This window comes from Pseudopipra pipra, chromosome 9 (genome assembly GCF_036250125.1).
Source record: "Pseudopipra pipra isolate bDixPip1 chromosome 9, bDixPip1.hap1, whole genome shotgun sequence".
NCBI lineage: Eukaryota > Metazoa > Chordata > Aves > Passeriformes > Pipridae > Pseudopipra > Pseudopipra pipra.
The window spans coordinates 2,288,462-2,306,252 of NC_087557.1; the positions used below are offsets into that span (position 1 = coordinate 2,288,462).

At 46.4% G+C, this 17,791-nt stretch overlaps 1 protein-coding gene and 2 long non-coding RNA genes across 5 annotated transcripts in view; 2 read left to right on the top strand and 1 right to left on the bottom strand.

Moving 5' to 3' along the window:
• The window catches only part of C9H1orf21 (chromosome 9 C1orf21 homolog), a 113,715-nt gene extending 103,339 nt beyond the window's left edge, over positions 1-10,376 (bottom strand). Inside the window, exon 1 of one of the 3 annotated variants that reach the window (XM_064664070.1) lies at positions 10,272-10,376. The gene's annotated coding sequence lies outside the window, so the exon portion shown is untranslated. Of the gene's footprint in view, positions 1-7,345; positions 7,539-10,271 lie in introns of those variants that run through there. The other 2 variants (XM_064664071.1, XM_064664072.1) reach the window with 2 other exon arrangements.
• Positions 1,233-4,754, top strand: LOC135418622 (uncharacterized). The gene is made up of 2 exons (XR_010432577.1): positions 1,233-1,882; positions 1,970-4,754. It is a non-coding gene; the product is annotated as an uncharacterized LOC135418622 (long non-coding RNA).
• An 8-nt stretch (positions 10,377-10,384) lies between the features above and the next one.
• LOC135418619 (uncharacterized) lies at positions 10,385-12,002 on the top strand. The gene is made up of 2 exons (XR_010432574.1): positions 10,385-10,740; positions 11,166-12,002. It is a non-coding gene; the product is annotated as an uncharacterized LOC135418619 (long non-coding RNA).
• Positions 12,003-17,791: the final 5,789 nt, after the last annotated feature.

Sequence of the window (17,791 nt, forward strand, 5' to 3'; positions counted from 1 at the left end):
AATTTACTCGTTAAAAGAATCCATCAGCAAACAGGAGAGCAGCCATAAAAGAGAAATCAAGAAGTCTTCAGGGCCGCCTCCATTTTTACTTATGGTTTTTATTCCTGAGGATATTCAGTCCCAACCAAGATCAAAAGTGGAGTTGATCTCACATGCTCAGAAAGCCCACAGATTTTGGGGGAATAATTTCCTCGGCATGGTTAATTCACCTGGGATCTTGTGTCTCACCTCTGCCTCTGACAAGGGTTGACAAAGGTTGGTGAGACATCACCTTGGGAAGCAGCTAACACTGATTATGGCCAACAACAGCCTGTTTCAAAGCATACCTCCATGCAAAAATGCCCCAGAAAAGAGAGCTGTTTATTCTGCATTTGGTTTGAGGCAAAAAAAATACAGGAACACAATTACCCTGGTATTTACTCTCCACTAAAACAATAAGGGCTCCAACAAGAAAGAGCAAGTGGGTTTTTCATGTGCTTTCCCAGGATAGCAGCAGCTCTTGGGAAAGCAGAGTGGAAGAGAAGTGAGGAGGTATTGCCATCAGGATGCTATTCTCCATCACAGTCCTTTGACAATGGTAGGATCATTCCCGTATTTGAAAGAAAGTGCTTTATTTCAAAATCAGGTGTTTAGACTGGTGGGTTTTGTATTTTGGGGTTTCTTTTGGAGGGCAGGCAGCAAAAGCCAGCAGTTAAACAACTCCTCACAACAGGAGCAAAGAAATCCCTCCTCGTGCACTGAAGCCAACATAAACCCCAGAAAAACAAAGAGTCCTTGACCCATCACGCTTAATGAATGTTCTCAGTGAACTTCACCTTGTTCTCTGTAGTCTCCTCTTGTCCTGTGCCACTGCCCAACCTGTTCTGCCTACGAAGGAAGGCCGGGGCAGGGCCTGGAAGGGTTTGGAGCAATTTTTCACCCAGCAGCAACATCACTATGTGCTGATTCTGCCACATTCACTATTGATTCAACCTCAGCACCCTCGGAAGACCAAAGCCCCGGGGCTCTGCCCAGCCGCTCTTCCCTGACTCCAGAGGAAGGCCGTCCAGCTCCCGAGGCTGGCAGGGCAGGCCGTGGTGGCGGGGCAGGCCGTGGTGGCGGGGCAGGCCGTGGTGGCGGGGCAGGCCGTGCTGGCAGGGCAGGCCGTGGTGGCGGGGCAGGCCGTGGTGGCAGGGTAGGCCGTGGTGGCGGGGCAGGCCGTGCTGGCGGGGCAGGCCGTGGTGGCGGGGCAGGCCGTGGTGGCGGGGCAGGCCGTGGTGGCAGGGCAGGCCGTGCTGGCGGGGCAGGCCGTGCCGGGGGTGCCCGGCCGGCAGCCAAGGCCGCCACCCCGGGCAGTGCCGGGCGGGAGGGCAGGGGAGGGCCCGGGCAGGCACATCCTCCCCCAGCCCTGCCGGGCGGCTGAATCAGCGGGGCGATGGCTATCGCTGCTGACACAGAGCCGCAGTAAATCACCACCTCTCCGGAGCAACGAGGAAGTTGCAGGGGTGACTGAGTCATCCTCCGTCCTGACGCCATTCCCGGAGCGGAGCCACGTACATCCCCCGGCTCTGGGCTGTGCCCGGGGCCCAAAAATAGCCTTTAAGCCAAATCCTGCAGTCATCACTCAAAGCTGAAACGCTTTTATTTACACTCAGCAAGAACCCACGTATGTTTTTGACAATGCTAAGAGTAACCACTGCTTAAATTATTTGCCTAGCAAAGGAGTTTATTTAACTACAAGAATTACACCAAGTATGCAATGTTTTCTGACCCACATAGAAGGTAATAATTTGCATTTTATAGAACCACTTTGCATAGACAACCCATCTTAATGGCCAACGACTTGCTGTACAAAAATTAATAATTGAAAAGCAACCCGTCAGCACTGTTATTTGTGTTACAGGTAACTCACAAACCTCATTAAATTGTAGTATTAAATTTCTAATGACCTTCTGGAAAGCTGCTCGCTCCGAGACCTTTTTTTTTTAAGGCATGAGTTCTCAGAATGGCAAGCAATTGCGAAGAAAGTATGTGACAGCTACCCAGAGTGGGAGAGGCCAGGCAAAAATCCTGTCAGAAAGATGTCAGCCTGATCCCCCTTTGGCTGAAGAAGTGACTTTGACTTCATGAATCCCCCCTCTCTCCAGCCAGTCACTTGACCGAGCTTCTCTCACGAATTTCTGCCTTAATGCCAGATTAATCCTACTTCATCCAGTCCCCAGACATCTAAGAAGCTCCAGCTCTTTTTCTCTCAAATCATTGGCTTTTAAACTATTTCTGTTGCAGCACCCAAGCATTCGCTGTGGATGAAAAAAGGCTCAAAGACTAGCACAGAAGTGTAATGGCAAACAAAAATTACATTGCAAAGCCTGGGATTTTCACAGTCTTAGGGAAATTAGGTCCCCTGAATCCCATGGCAACTTAGAGAAGAGTCGAGTGCATAATTTTCCATTATGCTTGTAAAAAAATCCCCAAATAAACATACAACTAAATGCAGCTTCACAAGGCTGAGCATTTATTATTCTCCTAAAATGCTGTTACTAAGCCTGAGGCCTCTTATCCCATGTTTTAACGTTTTATTTTTTAGAAAACAGTCTCTCTCTTGCCAAAACATCCAAGAGTGGTAGTTATAGGAAAATCCACCTCAGAGTGCTGTCTTGGGGAAGAGTAACAAACCAACCCCATATTCCGGGCTCACACCCACCCCGACCCGCCCGTTGGTGCCGCGTCGCTCCGGCCGCTCCGTCCCGCCGAAGGGCCCCGTCTGTGTTGGGGTGACAGTCCCTGCTCACTGCTGACGTCTTTGCTCGGGGCTGTGCCGCGCTCCCCCGTACACAGTCTGCTCCAGAACATGCACACTTGGCTGTTGCCGTTTCAAAAGCCTGCCTGGCGTATTTCTGCAGACTGAATCAGGAGGATTTTGGGGCAGCCAGGGGCTGGTTCATCTCGCCGTGAACGCCTGTGGGTGTCATTCACACAGCTCTTCCAAACAAAGCATTTTCACTGTGATAGCAAAGGCAAACTTCCCCAAACCCAATCTGTTTGGTGGTTAATTAGTATCCTCTGCTGCAACCTTGGAGACAAAAGAAAGAAGCGCTCCCCTCCTCCCACGAGCATCAGGACTTTTTAATCTCAAAGATACACCTTATCTGGCGTGTCCAAAGCAGAACAGATACAGCTCCCTCTTATTATTTTCTTAAATGGAGCAAAACCAACAGAAATTGTGTTAGGAGCTTGTTCATTGGGAGGTTCTGATTTTCATTTCAGTAGTACTGGCTGATAGACTCCCACACCTGAAAATCAGGGAGTAATTTAAAAAACATAAATTGTAAGAAAAAACAATTATATCCATTAGAACTTTGAGTGGTAAAAATAATAGAGACAGTATTAGAAAATTTTGATTGGCTTTTCTTTCACCCACTAATAAAACAAGTCCCTGGAGTACTCATAGGAGTTTCTCCTCTCTGCATTTCTGTGGCAGGCGAAGAGGAGAGGCAGCTCTGCTCCCCTGGATTCAGTCCGGCTTATTCAGCAGCTTCAGCTCTGCTGTTTCAGATTCCTGCAAAAATAAAGGCTCAGAAGAGAAAGCTGAGCCTCTGGGCATCCACCAGACTGCAGCTACTGCGCGTCTGTAAGAGGCACAACGGTGCTGGAAGGAGAGGAGCAGTACCCTGTCCTTCAGCATCACATGGCTGGCCACGCTCAGCAGCCCAAACCACAGCTTTGAACATCCCACTTCAGAGGACGCCCTGATGCCCAGGGCGGCTTCCCAGGGATGGAACGCTGGGCAAATCCATCGGCAGCAAAAGCCCAAACTCCTGCACATTCTGTCAGTACATTTACTGCACGTCAGCCGTGCTCCCTTCGAGATGCAGCTGGGACGAGCAGGCCTGTAGACAAAATTAAGCGGCAGGATCCAAACCGGCTATTGCCAGATCAGAGAAACATCTTAGTCATCCCTCAAAGTTGAAGATGAAATGGGCTTACAGCCCATTACCAGCCCTTAAAAAGACAACATTTGTTTTGGTTTACAAGCCAATTCTTCCCTCAGACTTTTCCACTGGAGATGTGCAAATATCCAATATTCAGAGCTTTACTGAATAGCAATTTAAAAGGAATTCTCCAAACACAAAGGCAAACTTCAACAAGCCTGCTTCCCCAGGAACAGCACACCAACATCACAAACCTGCAAAGGGCACAGAAAATGGTGCTGCCACCCTAAGAAAGGGAATGAGAGCAAGCTGTTCCTCGTTCTGTCTTCCTGCAAAAACAATCTCCCTGCCCAATATCCAGAACTGCACAGGCTCCACAAATCTAATTACCCACGACTCCAAAATGCAGAGCTCTGTCTGCCAAACATACAAAAACATTAAAGTTGTTTTGCTTTTATGAATAAAATCTCAGGATGGGATGAGATAAAAATCCTAAGGAGGAAAGTCTAAGAGGTAAGTCCCTCCCCCTCCCTGAATAAAGAGCTGTCTTTGTGTGGATAAACTGGGCAACCTGGATAAACTTCTCCTTGTTTATTATAAAAGCACAAGTTCACCAAGGTCCTTTTATGTCCTGATGTATGAAATGATTCCAGCTACGTATCGTTTCACAGAGTCAAAGGGGTGAGGCTACGTATGGTATTTATAGATACGTTCAGGGCCAGAATTTTGGTTAGCAACAACATAGTTACGGTCTCAACACCTAACACATGCTTTTGGGAAAATGCCCACCTATATATATAGATCCTGGAATATTTTCCCTATTAAATACATATTTCAAGTGAACTTGCTTTTTATCTTTGTCCAAACTTGATGGATAAAGTCTGTTCTTTTCTATTACAAATACAGAGACAGAAGGAAAACAAACTTTCACAGTAAGGAAAAACCCTGATGCCATCCTGATGCTTTCAGACATGTTCACTGCTTTGGTTTTTTTTTTAATTAGCAATAACACTCCATTCTCAAAAACGGGACCTCAGATTTACTAAGCACACGCCACACATTAAGAGATGAATCCTTGCAAACAACTCAAACCACAGACAACAGTGCTCTACAAAAAAACCAGAAAGAATGGTTTTCCTTTATTCAGATAAAAAATTAGGAGCTCACAATGGTTTAAAAATCTGTTTCTCCAAACCTCTAATCCAGAGCCCTGCCTAAAGGCTGTTCAGGACTGGACCAATACAATACTCCAGTTAAATCACTTGGCACTGGCATCTCTTCACTCCAGAATTACCCTTCTTTGAAGCAAGTGACAGCAGACACACAGGCAAGGGATGCTGTTAGATTAACACTGTTGCACAGATCTTATCCATATGCATATACTTTTTTGAGCATAGCATCATTATGTAAGTGTCTCTATTTTTAAAACAAAAAGAAAACATTTGTCTGGTCAGCCTCTACTAATATTCCACCCATAAACCAGTAAGCTGAAATTCCACCCACTTTAATCATAAGTTTACAGGCTTACGGGTGGAATAACAATAGAAATTACAAGATTAAGATATTCTCTTTGCTTTAAAAACATGAAAATTCTACCCATTTTTATCAGCAGGATTTCAGAAGCTGCCACAATAAGAGCACTGGAACAGGCTCTCCAGGGAAGTGGTCACAGCCTCAAGCCTGCCAGAGTTTAAGGAGCATTTGGAAAATGCTCTCAGGAATGGTGGAACTGTGGGGGTGTCCTGTGCAGGGCCAGGAGTTGGACGTGATAATCCTGGTGGGTGTCTTCCAACTTAGGATATTCTATGATTCTATGATTCCAGGAATAAATTAGCAACCTTTGAAGGGCTTTTTTTAACACATCAAACACAACTGCCATTACCACCAGTACAGAAGTCTAGTACAACACTGTCTGTGACCCAGAGGGCTCCTGTAACCCAGATAGTCCCCTGGATCACCAGGACAAAAACAAATACTGTAGGTCAATTCACAGGCAAAGGATGCTGCTTCCCTGCCACATAAAGGAAAAGAGGAATTTAAACCACAACTTTGTTAACACCCATCTATTCCTGAAATGGTCAAGGATGGCCTGGTGGAAGCCAACCTACAGAACAATTCGGGGATTCAGTCACTGTTTTCACTTAATTGGAATCTGTATTTCTTAACTTCTAACTCTTAAATAGAGTTCTTAAATTCTGTTCTACGCATCCTTCCACATCTCTAAAATGTTGCACCAGACTCCTTGCAAAATTTTACTTCAGGAAATCTTCAAACAACATTGGTGAAGTTGGTCCTTGGCAAGTAGGAACCCTTTTGTCATCTGAGTCGCTCCATATCAAGATTTACCACAACGTGTGTAGAGGATGAACAGCTGCAGAAATCACATAATTTCTTCTATTTTAACACTTTTTTGCATGCAATCACTTAAATATGACAGCCATAATGGTACCTATTTATGAAAGGTGACTGTAAATGAGGCTGGAAGCCCGCCTGACTGCAAACATATAGCAGTTATCTCTATATATGTTCTAAGATCTGTTAACATCCCCATATATAGTCTGTTTCTGTGTGAAAATCTAAAAAGAAAGATATTCTTCCACAATTCAGGTAAAATCACAGGCACTTGAAATGGCAAGCTGTAAAATGAATAAAATCAAATCCTTTTCAGACTGCACAATTATACCAAGAAGTTCACCAACACAAGAGGCTGTGAACACTAAAGCCATAAAGTTTTTCAAAACAAATTAAGATGTTTTTAAGAGAAGACAATCCATCAGCAGCTATTAAACACAACAGCCTCACTGGAACTGCCAGCCCAAAGATTTCCTAGAGTAATGACCACTGGAAGGGTTTACCAGCAGGACAACTCTGGAGTTACAGTTTTCCTATGAACCAGAAAGTGGCCCCAACATTAAAGCTACTGAGTTAGACACATCTCTAGTCCAGCCAAGAATAACTGTTCTTACTCCATTCACAAAACTGAAGGTGACAAGATCCCAACCTGTTAATAAATTAGAGCTGAAGTAAACTAATACCAGTAATAGCCTTAACATTACTGAGTGCATATCACATCCCATACCACCTCCTCTGAACATCCAACAATAACAGAGCCTTAACAATGTTAGCTATTGCCCAAAATCCCTCTCTTAGATTCCAGTGTACCCTAAATGTGCTTGTGTACATCTATCACAAATATGTTATACAGCACACACAGCAGCCAGTAGCACAGTGAGAGACATTTGCAAGTGCCTGTGAAATCCCTTTGCAGTTAGATGTTTGCTTATATAGAATTAAACACGGTCAGCAAGGAAATAAATAATAATAATAATATTAATAAACCCTTTCCGGAGTACTTTTGAATGTGTATCCAAAATGTAGTCCTGTTCCATCATCTGCTGAAGGATGGAAAAGCAGCATCCTGAAGGGTATCTTACCTTTTCTAGAATGACAGGAAGGTTGGAAGGGCTCGGGCTCCACACCAACATGAAGGCCTCCAGAAAACTGACTGCAGGAGTCGGTTATTCCTCCTTTCTCCCAAACACTCGATGCCACCACATACTGTACTTTTAGAGCAAGGTCCACCTTCCAGAGCACCAGAGCCCACACCAGAGCACCGTGGTACAACTGCAGAGCGGGGTCTGAGCGTGCACAGACACGGAGAGGTCCCTGCTGACAAACACCTCCCTCTCCTCCCCGCGCTCTGGCTACTTCCCCATCCCAGGCTTCCACCTTCCCCTTTCAGCTCTTATCTCTCCCAGCAGGGTCTCACCTCTGGTACAGCATCGATGCCTACGCGTCATCGCGTTCAGGGAGACGAGCCCCAAAAACCCCTCCCCGCAGCAACGCTGCCCCCAGGACAACGAGGGGAAACAGCCAACTAATAATGGACCGGTTGAGGGGCTGCCAGCTTCAGCAAATGTGGCTGGAATTGTATTTTTTTTTAATTTAGAAAGCTTCCAGTTGAGCACTGGGTCATCTTCCCTGACCCAACACCTGGACTGCAACAGCACAAAGCCTGCACAGCACCCTGGGCACCCCAGGCTGTGCACAAAGATGTTCACCCAGGCCTTTGCTTGTCAACTAAATGAAGCTGAAAGTAAGTTTGCCCATGCGTGCAAGCAGCACCTAAGGCACTGCAGAAGCTCCTGGAGCACAGACAATCGATAGCAAGTACATTATGATCCCAAGGAGTTTACTAAAAACTTATTTAGTACGTTACTGTGTCCACTCATTGCGTTTTCGTCCAATATTTGCAATACGCCGACTGCAGCAGATCTGCCCGATGTAAACAATCGCCCTAATCCACGCTGTTATATGGATCGTATTTACCCCAAGCTGAACGATCATTTCAACCTTTGTTAATCTGATTGCATAACAAACCACAGCAGCCTTAAATAACCAAGCTGCTCTCTCCAGCACGGGTTAGTTGAAATCAGTCATTTCAGCACCTCGCTTCTTTTAAAAAACAAAACAAACAGGATCATGGAGAAAGCAGAAGATAAAAGCACCTGGCGGATCATGGAGAAATAAGAAAATAAAAGCACCTGGTCACCGCTTTCACAGCCAACTCCCGTACACATCACAGCGTGCAGATGCCATGTAGTAACTTCACACCTGGTGTAGGCTGCGAGCACAAGGTAAAGCAAAATGTTTTCAACCACTGAACAATATTGTGCAATCGAAGCACATTCTGCTGGATCTTATTCACAGCTCCAGCGCAGGCTCGTAAGCAAACTATACAGCGTGGATTTTCAAAACAAGTAATTGCACGTATATAAACAAAGGCTGTAACTGACATGGCAGATCCTATAAAAGCTTATCTAGCTCATGACGTCACGCCCATAAATTACAACCTAAAGCACCAGTGCCAAACTGCTCCCACCCTCCCACCCCAAAATGATGGTGATTAATATCAAACCCTGCTCATCCGTGCCTGCGCCTCTTGGGAATAAACACACACGAAGTACCTCCCGAGACAGAGTAGTATTTAAAGAGTCTTCAGACAATGAGAAGATTTATAATTATTATTGCATTGCATCATCACAAAGCCTTAAACAAATCAAGCTGCCTCATCATACAACGCCTAAGATAATATAAGGTTCAACAACATCAAGCAGTATCGGTGCACTCCACTTGTACCAAATGGCAAACAGCCCCAGCCCCCCATGCACAGGGATCTCCAGAAACGAGGAGCCTTAGTGCTATTATCAAACAGCAAGTTAGAGAGGCAAAACCAAAACATACAGATTTCTTTCAACAGACTCAGGACCGGAATGTTTCCATTGAAATCCAACCAACCAGGGCATGGGGAACGTGAAGGGCAGGCAAATGGGAAACTGAATTCAGCATTTCTCAGTTTTAGTTCGACGGTCCATGAGCAGGTTGGGAGAAATCATGGTGGTATCGAGAGCTAATATGAAACTACCTATTGATGACAGCCAGCTTTCCACAGCACGCAACAGAACTCCTCCTCGGGAACGAGAGGAGGCTGCCCATGGAGCCTGCCTCCCCGCAGAACTTGCAGACAAGATGGGCAGCAGCAAACGACTCTCTAACTACCACACTCCTGAACACCTTTGTAAGGGAAAGCAAGCCAAGTATCTCTGCTCCGGGCATAAATATCTGCTCCTCCGAGGCCGCAGCTACCCACAAATAATTGCTAATTATCCCAGTGTCCCTCCGATCCGCCTGCGCCAGGGAACTACCCACACAGCAGGCCCTGCACCAGGGAAGAGAGAGGCTCCACCGAGCCTGTCCACGCCAGCTGGGTCTGTGCCGTCTCCATCACGCTCTACCCGCACCGAATTCACCATTTCTGCGCGGTATTACCGATCTGACATCACGCCAGTGCAAGCACAGCCTGACATCTACAGTTAACTCGGTGATGGTGTAAGTGCCGCCCGGCTCGCAGGCGTTCCGTGTGGCAATACGCGGCTGCTGAACATCGAGAAAGAAGGCAGATATATATAGATGTAGATACAGACAGCTACAGAGATCCATACATAACGCCTGGCACGGAGCGGCTCGCAGGGACCAGCCCGCTCCCCGCAGCAGAGCTCCCCGCCCGCCGCGCGGCCCCCGCGCTGTGCCCGCCCCGGGGGCTCCGGCCCGGGGGCTCCGCCGCCCCCCGCAGCCATTCCCCGGCGGACCCGCTCCGCGTACAAAGCCCGGCGGGCCATGAATAAAACATCGCCCCGAGGAGGCGGCGGGGTGGGGGGTGGTCGGCATTCGGAGAAATTGGGGAAAGAATGGAAAGGCTGCGCGGGGACGCGGCGGCGGGAACGGCCCCGCGGGGTGGGGCGGGGGAGGCTCCCCCCGGACCCCGACCCGACCCGACCCGCCCGGCCCCGGGGGTCTCACCTCGGCAGCCGCCGCTCGGAGCGGCTCCCCCGGGCTGGCGCGGGCGGGAGGCGCGGGGCACCGGCGGCTCCAACTCGGTGTGCGGCGGCGGCGGGCGCGGAGCGGCCTCTCCGGGGAGCGGGGCGGGCCGGGGCGGGCCCGGGGCGGGGCGGGCGGGGGCGCGCCCGGCCGTCACCGCGGAGGAGGAGCCGCCGCCCGGCCGAGCCCCGCGGGGCGCGGGGGCAGCTCCGGCATCCCGCGTCCCGCGTCCCGCGTCCCGCGTCCCGCATCCCGCGTGGGGACCCCGCAGCTCCCGCGGCACCGCAGGGAAGCGGCGCGCTGAGGTGGGAGAGCGCCAGGCGTCCAGGGGAGGTCAGAGATGCTCAAATAGAGAACCGCAGAATCGTCAGAGACCTCTTGGAGATCGTCCGGTCCGACCTCACTGCCAAAGCAGGGTCACTTGGAGCAGGTGACACAGGGACGCGTCCAGGTGGGTTTGGGATGTCTCCAGAGAGGGAAACTCCACACCCTCCCTGGGCAGCTGTTCCAGTGCTCTTCCACCTTCATGGAAAGAAGTTCTTCCCCATGGAAGCAAAAGGGCAGGCGCTGATCTCGTCGCTCTCATGACCAGTCACAGGACTCGAGTAAACAGCAAGAAGCTGTGTCAGGAGAGGTTTGGGTTGCACATCAGGAAAAGGCTCTTCCCCCAGAGGCTGGTTGGCACTGAACAGACTCCCCAGGGCAGTGGGTGCGGCCCCAAGGCTGCCAGAGTTTAAGAACTGTTTGGACAACGCTCTCAGGGACAGGGTGGGATTATTGAGGTGTCCTGTGCATGGCTAAGATGATCCTTGTGGGTCCCTTCCAACTCAGCATGTTCTATGTTTCTGTGTTGAGATGGAATTTGTTGTGTTTCAGTTTATGGCCATTGCTCCTTGTCCTGTCGCTGGGCACCACCGAAAAGAGTCTGGCACCGTCCTCTTGGCACCCGCCTGTGAGATATTTATATGCATCTCAAACGCAGACCCCCATGCCTTTGGTGTCCTTCTCCAACTCAGCAAGGGGACAGTGGAGCGCTTCTGTGCCTTGTTATGGAAGCTGTTTTCTCAGGAAAGTAATGCCTGTCAGTTTTATGGCACCATGCACACAGATTTTCACTGGCAAAACCATATTTTTCTGTTCACGGAGGCAGAGTTTTTAATGAGAATTACTTAACTGAAAAACTGGAGATGGAGGTGAAGCTTCTTTGAAGATTGGCTTGTAAAAGCTATCACAGACTGCTCCCGCCAGGAAGTGCTATCATGTGAACTAGAAAGACTCCAGCAAACCTACATCCTTTTCATCACTTACAGTTTTAGTATTGTCCAATAATCCATATCCATACAGATATGTTTTCGTCTAAGGACCTTTTTCCTTCACCATGATGAAAACGTTGAAATAAAGAACAGTTTGTTTGCCAGATCATTGGCAAGATTCTATTTGAAGTAATTTCTGTCTTCGAGTTTCTAGCAATTAATTATTTGTCGCTGCATTGGAAATCACTACCAGAAAGGTGCACATAAACAACATCGAGACATTCCAAAAGAGGGAATATTTTCAACTCTAGGTTGACAACTATGAAGTTGACCAGTTTTGGTTTTTCTCTGCAGAGAGCCCGATGCTGTTTCCAAAGACGCATGGTGCTTTTACAGTGAAAAATGTATGGTTGCTATGCCTCAATAAATTGTGCTTCCAATAAAAGTGACCGTAAAAGAACAGCGTAAAGCAAACATATTTTGTTTAGCCTCCACAAGCAAACCTCCCTGATGTTTTCCTTGTGATGGGTGCAGCTAGTTAACATGCATAATAATTATTTATACATAAATCCATTTCCTTATGCACAAATTTACTGATCAAGCCTTTGCCTACCACTCTCATGTAGTCAAAGAGATGTCTAAAAGCAGAAAATAGCTATTTCACTGATTTCTCATGTTTGTTTTACTCATTTTTGAGATGAGACAGTGCAGAGTTATTTTTAGAAGCTGAAGAATTATAAACAGAGTAAACAATTTCTGATATCTAGAACATACTTGATACTAAGCGTAGCTCACATCAGCTGTGCCTGTTGCTCTGTCCCTGCCTAGTGGTGCCTGAATTGAGTATTAATTCATTAACCCAAGAATAAATTATGGGTTTAATATGAAAACCAAAGGCTGGGGGTTGTTCCTGCAAAAGGAGGACAAATTGTTATTGTTGTTGTTGCTGTTGTTGTTATCATAAGAAAAAGAAAGAAACACACAAGCCCCTCAAAATTCTTGGATAGGAGAAGGATGAGGTTAGAAATGAGTGTGGAAGGTCAGCTGAGGAAGGCTGCAGAGGTTGCACCTGGTTGTCTTCTTTTGAAAGAAGCTCCACCTCTGTGCCAAATGCTGCCACACTACAATTTTTTGTTGGCTTTATCTATGCATTGTTTCTGTTCTGATGAAGCCCTTTGATTGCAGCATGCTTTTTGCCCAGGCTGATGTATATTATTTCCAATGCAATCATAGTGGGAATATGGACTTGTTTCTCACTTTTTGTACTCACTTCACACTGTCAGAGTGCCCTGACATTCACAGAGGAGCATTTTCACTAAATAACACTAACTACACAGGCAGAGGTAAAAGTGTTACTGATGGTGCATGTGTAGAACAAGCCTTGAGGATGCAAAATGCAAACAGGAATGCTGGAAAGAGCAAACCTCTTAAGAGAGCAGTTAAAACAGTGGTGGAGAAACACCAGTTTGGCCTCTTTAAGAAGAAAAAGTTATTTGGCTTTCATCCCACTGCTGCAGTGAAATCAATGTCTGTGCATGCGTGCCACACATGTTGCCTATGTTATAATAATACAGCAATGCTAACAGGACTCTATCTGCCTTCTTTTCTCCTAAAAATGGGAATGCAATTCACTTGTCTGTGCCAAAGGTATACATGTTGTACCTGTGTGCTAGTTGTTCTGGGTAAAAAATAGACCATTACTTCAGTCAGGTAGTTGTTAGCAGCACAACTGTCTGTGTTTCAAGCTGAAAACTGTTGCAAATGCCTAAGTTACCCTGTTTTATTTTCTGAAAGACACCGGTGATCTCCTGATACTTCAGTGAAGCTCTTCACTTCAGAAATGGGAGAAATGGGAGCAGTTATATCTCAGCTTATAGATAAATAGGTGAAATTGCTGCACATTTATCCCAAAGAACAGGAATTCAGAAGGAAAACTAAAAATTAAGTATTCTGATTAATTGGTGTCACCCTGATCCCGGCAGAGAGATGCTAATGTAAACCTCACAGTGACTAATTCATTTTCCCTCTAAGAATTGTAGTCCCAAAACATTGAACTATTTCCTAACTGTGCTGATATTCAAAGATCTTTGTAAACCTTTGTAAGATCCTGAGGGCTGGAAAATACCGTCACTGTGAAAGGACTCTGACTGCCAGGGTGATGAAGCCATTCCTCCATCCCCCAGGACAGGAGGAGAATCAGAGTCGGGCTTATGAGGACCGCATAGCTGGTGCTGCTGGATAACAAAGAGAGGGCACAAGCTCTGCAAATGCAGTGTCTTCACATGGATTTTCCATGTCCTGTAAAATTTGAAATGTCAGGTACCAAAAATTTTTACAAGATGCCAAACTTGCTGAGGTGGGTTTGATGCTGCAAACCAACAAGCTGCTCTTTGAGCTGTTCTGCTGCTTGACAAGCGACGCAGGAACAGACAGTGTGAACTTCCCAGCTCCTTTTTAATGGTGCATTAACATCAAAGACTAGCTTTACATATTTAAATGACTACAAATTTGTGGATGTTTGTTTTGCACAGTCTGGCCCTGTTTGTTGCATTCACTATTGTTATTAAAATGGAAATGGATGTCAATCTGCAAGAAAGAAAAACTTGGACTGCAAATTCTGGGTATATCAGAGAATGCATTTTAACCAATAAATAATTATGACTCCCTCAAAGGCAGGGAGGCCCTGCAGAGAGACCTCGACAGATCAGAGGACTGGGCAATCACCAACCACATGAAGTCCAGCAAGGGGAAGTGGCCACATTCTGCACATGGGATGTGTGGACAGACTGGGGGTGAGAGGCTGGAAAGCAGTGCTGGGAAAGGGCCCTGGGGGTACTGGTGGGTCCCCAGTTGGCCCTGAGTCAGCAGTGCCCTGGCAGCCAGGAGGGCCAACCCTGTCCTGGGGGCATCAGGGAGGGGATTGTCCTGCTCTGCTCTGCCCTGGGGCGGCCCCACCTCAACATTGGGGCAGTTTGGGGGAACATAATGGAAGAAAGGGATTGAGCCATTGGAGAGTGTCCAAAGGAGGGACAGGGATATGGGGAAGGGCCTTGATTTGAAGCCGTGTGAGGACACTGAGGGCACTTGGTGTGTTCAGCTGGAGGAGACTGAGGGGAGACCTCACTGCAGTTCCAACTGCCTGGGCAGGGGCAGAGGAGGGGCAGGGACTGAGCTCTGCTCTGGGGGAACCAGGGACAGCACCCAAGGAACGGCTGGAGCTGTGTCAGGGCAGGCTCAGGTTGGATCTCAGGAAAAGGTTCTTCCCCCAGAGCGTGGTTGGCACTGACCAGGCTCCCCAGGGCAGTGGGCACAGCCCCAAGGCTGCCAGAGCTTCAGGAGGTTTAGATGATCCTCTGGGGCACAGGATGTGACTCTTGGGGATGGGCCTGTGCAGGGCTAAGAGCTGGACTCAATGATCTTTGTGGGTCCCTTCAACTCAGCATATTCTGGGATTCTGTGATCTCAGAATAAATAATGCCCTTAGAAGCATGAACTGCTCTCATTCACCTCACTCGGCAGAACACCTGTTCGGAGGGCAAAAAGGAGTCTGAAGTATTGAAAAAGAGTCAAAGATTAATCTGCATCAGTTACAGCTGCATAATTCTCCAGAACTTCCTTTTTCACATTTTCACCATCACAGAACATTAAAGCCCTGGGACAGAAAGCTGTAAGAAGGAAAAGAAAAGAGAAACCTATAGATACACATGGGAATTTTCAGATAATCTTTACTTATTTCAATTCTGTGTGCAATGTTTGTTTATTTACAGATTCAATTATTCTCTTTATACCTGAGCTTGCAATTAGGCAAGATAAGACAAAATAGGTAGATAAGCTCTCGGATAAACCACCCACATTTTGGATGCCGTATAAACAAGAACAAAAGATCTGTGTCAGAGCATCCAATTCTGAGGTCCTAATTCCAGATTAACAGTTTAGCAAAGCTGTATATTAATTTCAGGGAAAGGCAGAGAGAGGAAAAAATAAGCAGGAACTTTAGTTTTCAGTTTTCAATATTTGGATGCAGCATGGATACTTCTAAAGTTAATACATTGGGGGGTTTATCCTAAATTATGTTGTTCTGGGACTGGAGTCACAGGCTGTGTGCCTGTACAATAATAAGATTAGTCAACCAAGATCACAGAATCACAGAATCATAGAATACCCTGAGTTGGAAGGGACCCACAAGGATCAACAAATCCAGCCCCTGGCCCTGCACACAGGATCAACTTTGATTTGTGTGTTTGGAGGCCCAGTTTGTCAGAAATCCCCATCCTTTGCTATGCTACTTCTCTAAATAGGCAATATATGGTCTGAAAACCCAGGAAATTAGTGGTAAGTGAGGACTGGGTACTATGGTCCCATTCAGGACACCAGCAAATGATCCCTCTTACTTTGATTGTGCAGAATTGCATCCAAAGCACATGCTGAGTTGTACTCATTACTGAGTTAGCACCAAAAAAGCCAAGAACATTTTCTTCTAGCCTACACATTTGTTTCTCAGTACCACATAGGCGAGCACGACTTTCTCTTTAAGCCTCTTAAGCTTTAACACAGCTCATTTTGACACTAAATTATACAGAGAACACTTATGTGAGCAGCTCTACCTCCTCTGGAGAGGTGGGCATCTCCTGGTGGGAACACTGAGGGACACTGCTCACTAGTGATTTTTTCTCCTAGCACAGGTGTTTGCAAAGCACAGACCCACTTCCACTCCTGACCTCCATCAGGAGTATACAAAGTACTAAGTTAGAGCCCAGTTTTAAGTTACAAATTTAAGTTAGAGAAAGGGCACTTGTCTGACCCAGAGACCCTCCATACACCAATATTTTGGGACCTGCACTGCTGGCTCATACGGGCTCCTGATGACCACAAACCACATCCATTGGGATGTGCTACTGTGGCAAATGCCCATGAGGAATCTGCCGAGGCCTGGGATCAAATGAGAAGGGTTACTGGGGAGCAATCCTTCATATAGGGTACTTTGTGCTGGATTTTGCTGTCTGGGTATTTGGGAAAGGGTTGGGTTAGTGTGATGGGAGATAGTAGTGGCTGTGTTCCTTGGCAGGATGGCCAGAATACAATAAGAGTAGTTTAGTTGTGATAAGATCTCAACTGCTGATGTTGAATATTGAAATGACTACATTAGGAGATAAACATTGTTAAACTGTATGTAAATCAGTCCTTCAGGGGCTCATAAAAATACTGCTTGCAAGAACATAAAGCAAAAACTAGTGACTATAACAGTAATGAAGAATTTGGGCATTTTTAATGTGTTTTATGCAAACACAGAAAAAACCAAAAGCAAACCACAAAACAACAAACAACATTGCAAGTTCATAACTAGTTGAAGAATGGCTTCGAACAGTAAAACTGGAATGGCTTCAAACAGTAAAACATCATTTCTGCTCTACCCAAGCCATTTTTCAGCATCTCAGTAAGGAACTGTGCACCATGTGCAAAGTTAAACCTGTACACAGTTTTTATTAGATCAAGTCTCAGGTCTCAGCATCTCAGACAAGCAAACAGGGGGTTCAGTAACTACCCTAAAGCCCAGAGCAGGCCTGTGAAACAAAGCTACAAGCCATGGCTAACAGGCCATGTTCTAACTGCTGGCACAACTTCCTCCTTTTCAGGCACTGGAAGTGGGCATTAAAGAGAAACACATAGATGGATTTTCCTGCATCACTTTTCATACCAGAAAGGAGAACAAGCTAACTTGAGAATCCTGCTGTCCATATGGAATTGAAGGTCTATTTCCTCATGCACCATTGTGTGTTATTCCCTTTTAATTTCCAAGCTGAGGAAATAAAGAAAAAATACTCTTGTCATTATACTGCTATTATGGCAAAGAATTTAATTGCATTCAAATCAAGGCAAAGTTATGATTCCCTTAGAAATTGTAACTTGGTCCAAAACACTGAGCTCTTCTGGAGCGATGGTTGCTACGCACCTTTACAGAAAATATTAAGTTGACAGAAAGTGTGTATTATGGTCCATAAGGGAACTATTACATGGAATTTCACAACTTGTAAGGATATGTGATTAATCACAAATGCATTTTTATTGTAGCTTTTATATGTAGGTTATGATACAGAGCTGTAGGGTAGGATTTGCCTGCCTTATCCGAGGCATCTCAGAATTAGATGTCCATGCTACAGCTAATCCTCCATGGATCCTTTTAAAGTCAAATAAAGGCAAGTAAGGACCTCCAAAGGCTGATTTATCTTGAGATAAAGTGAATGACTTTCT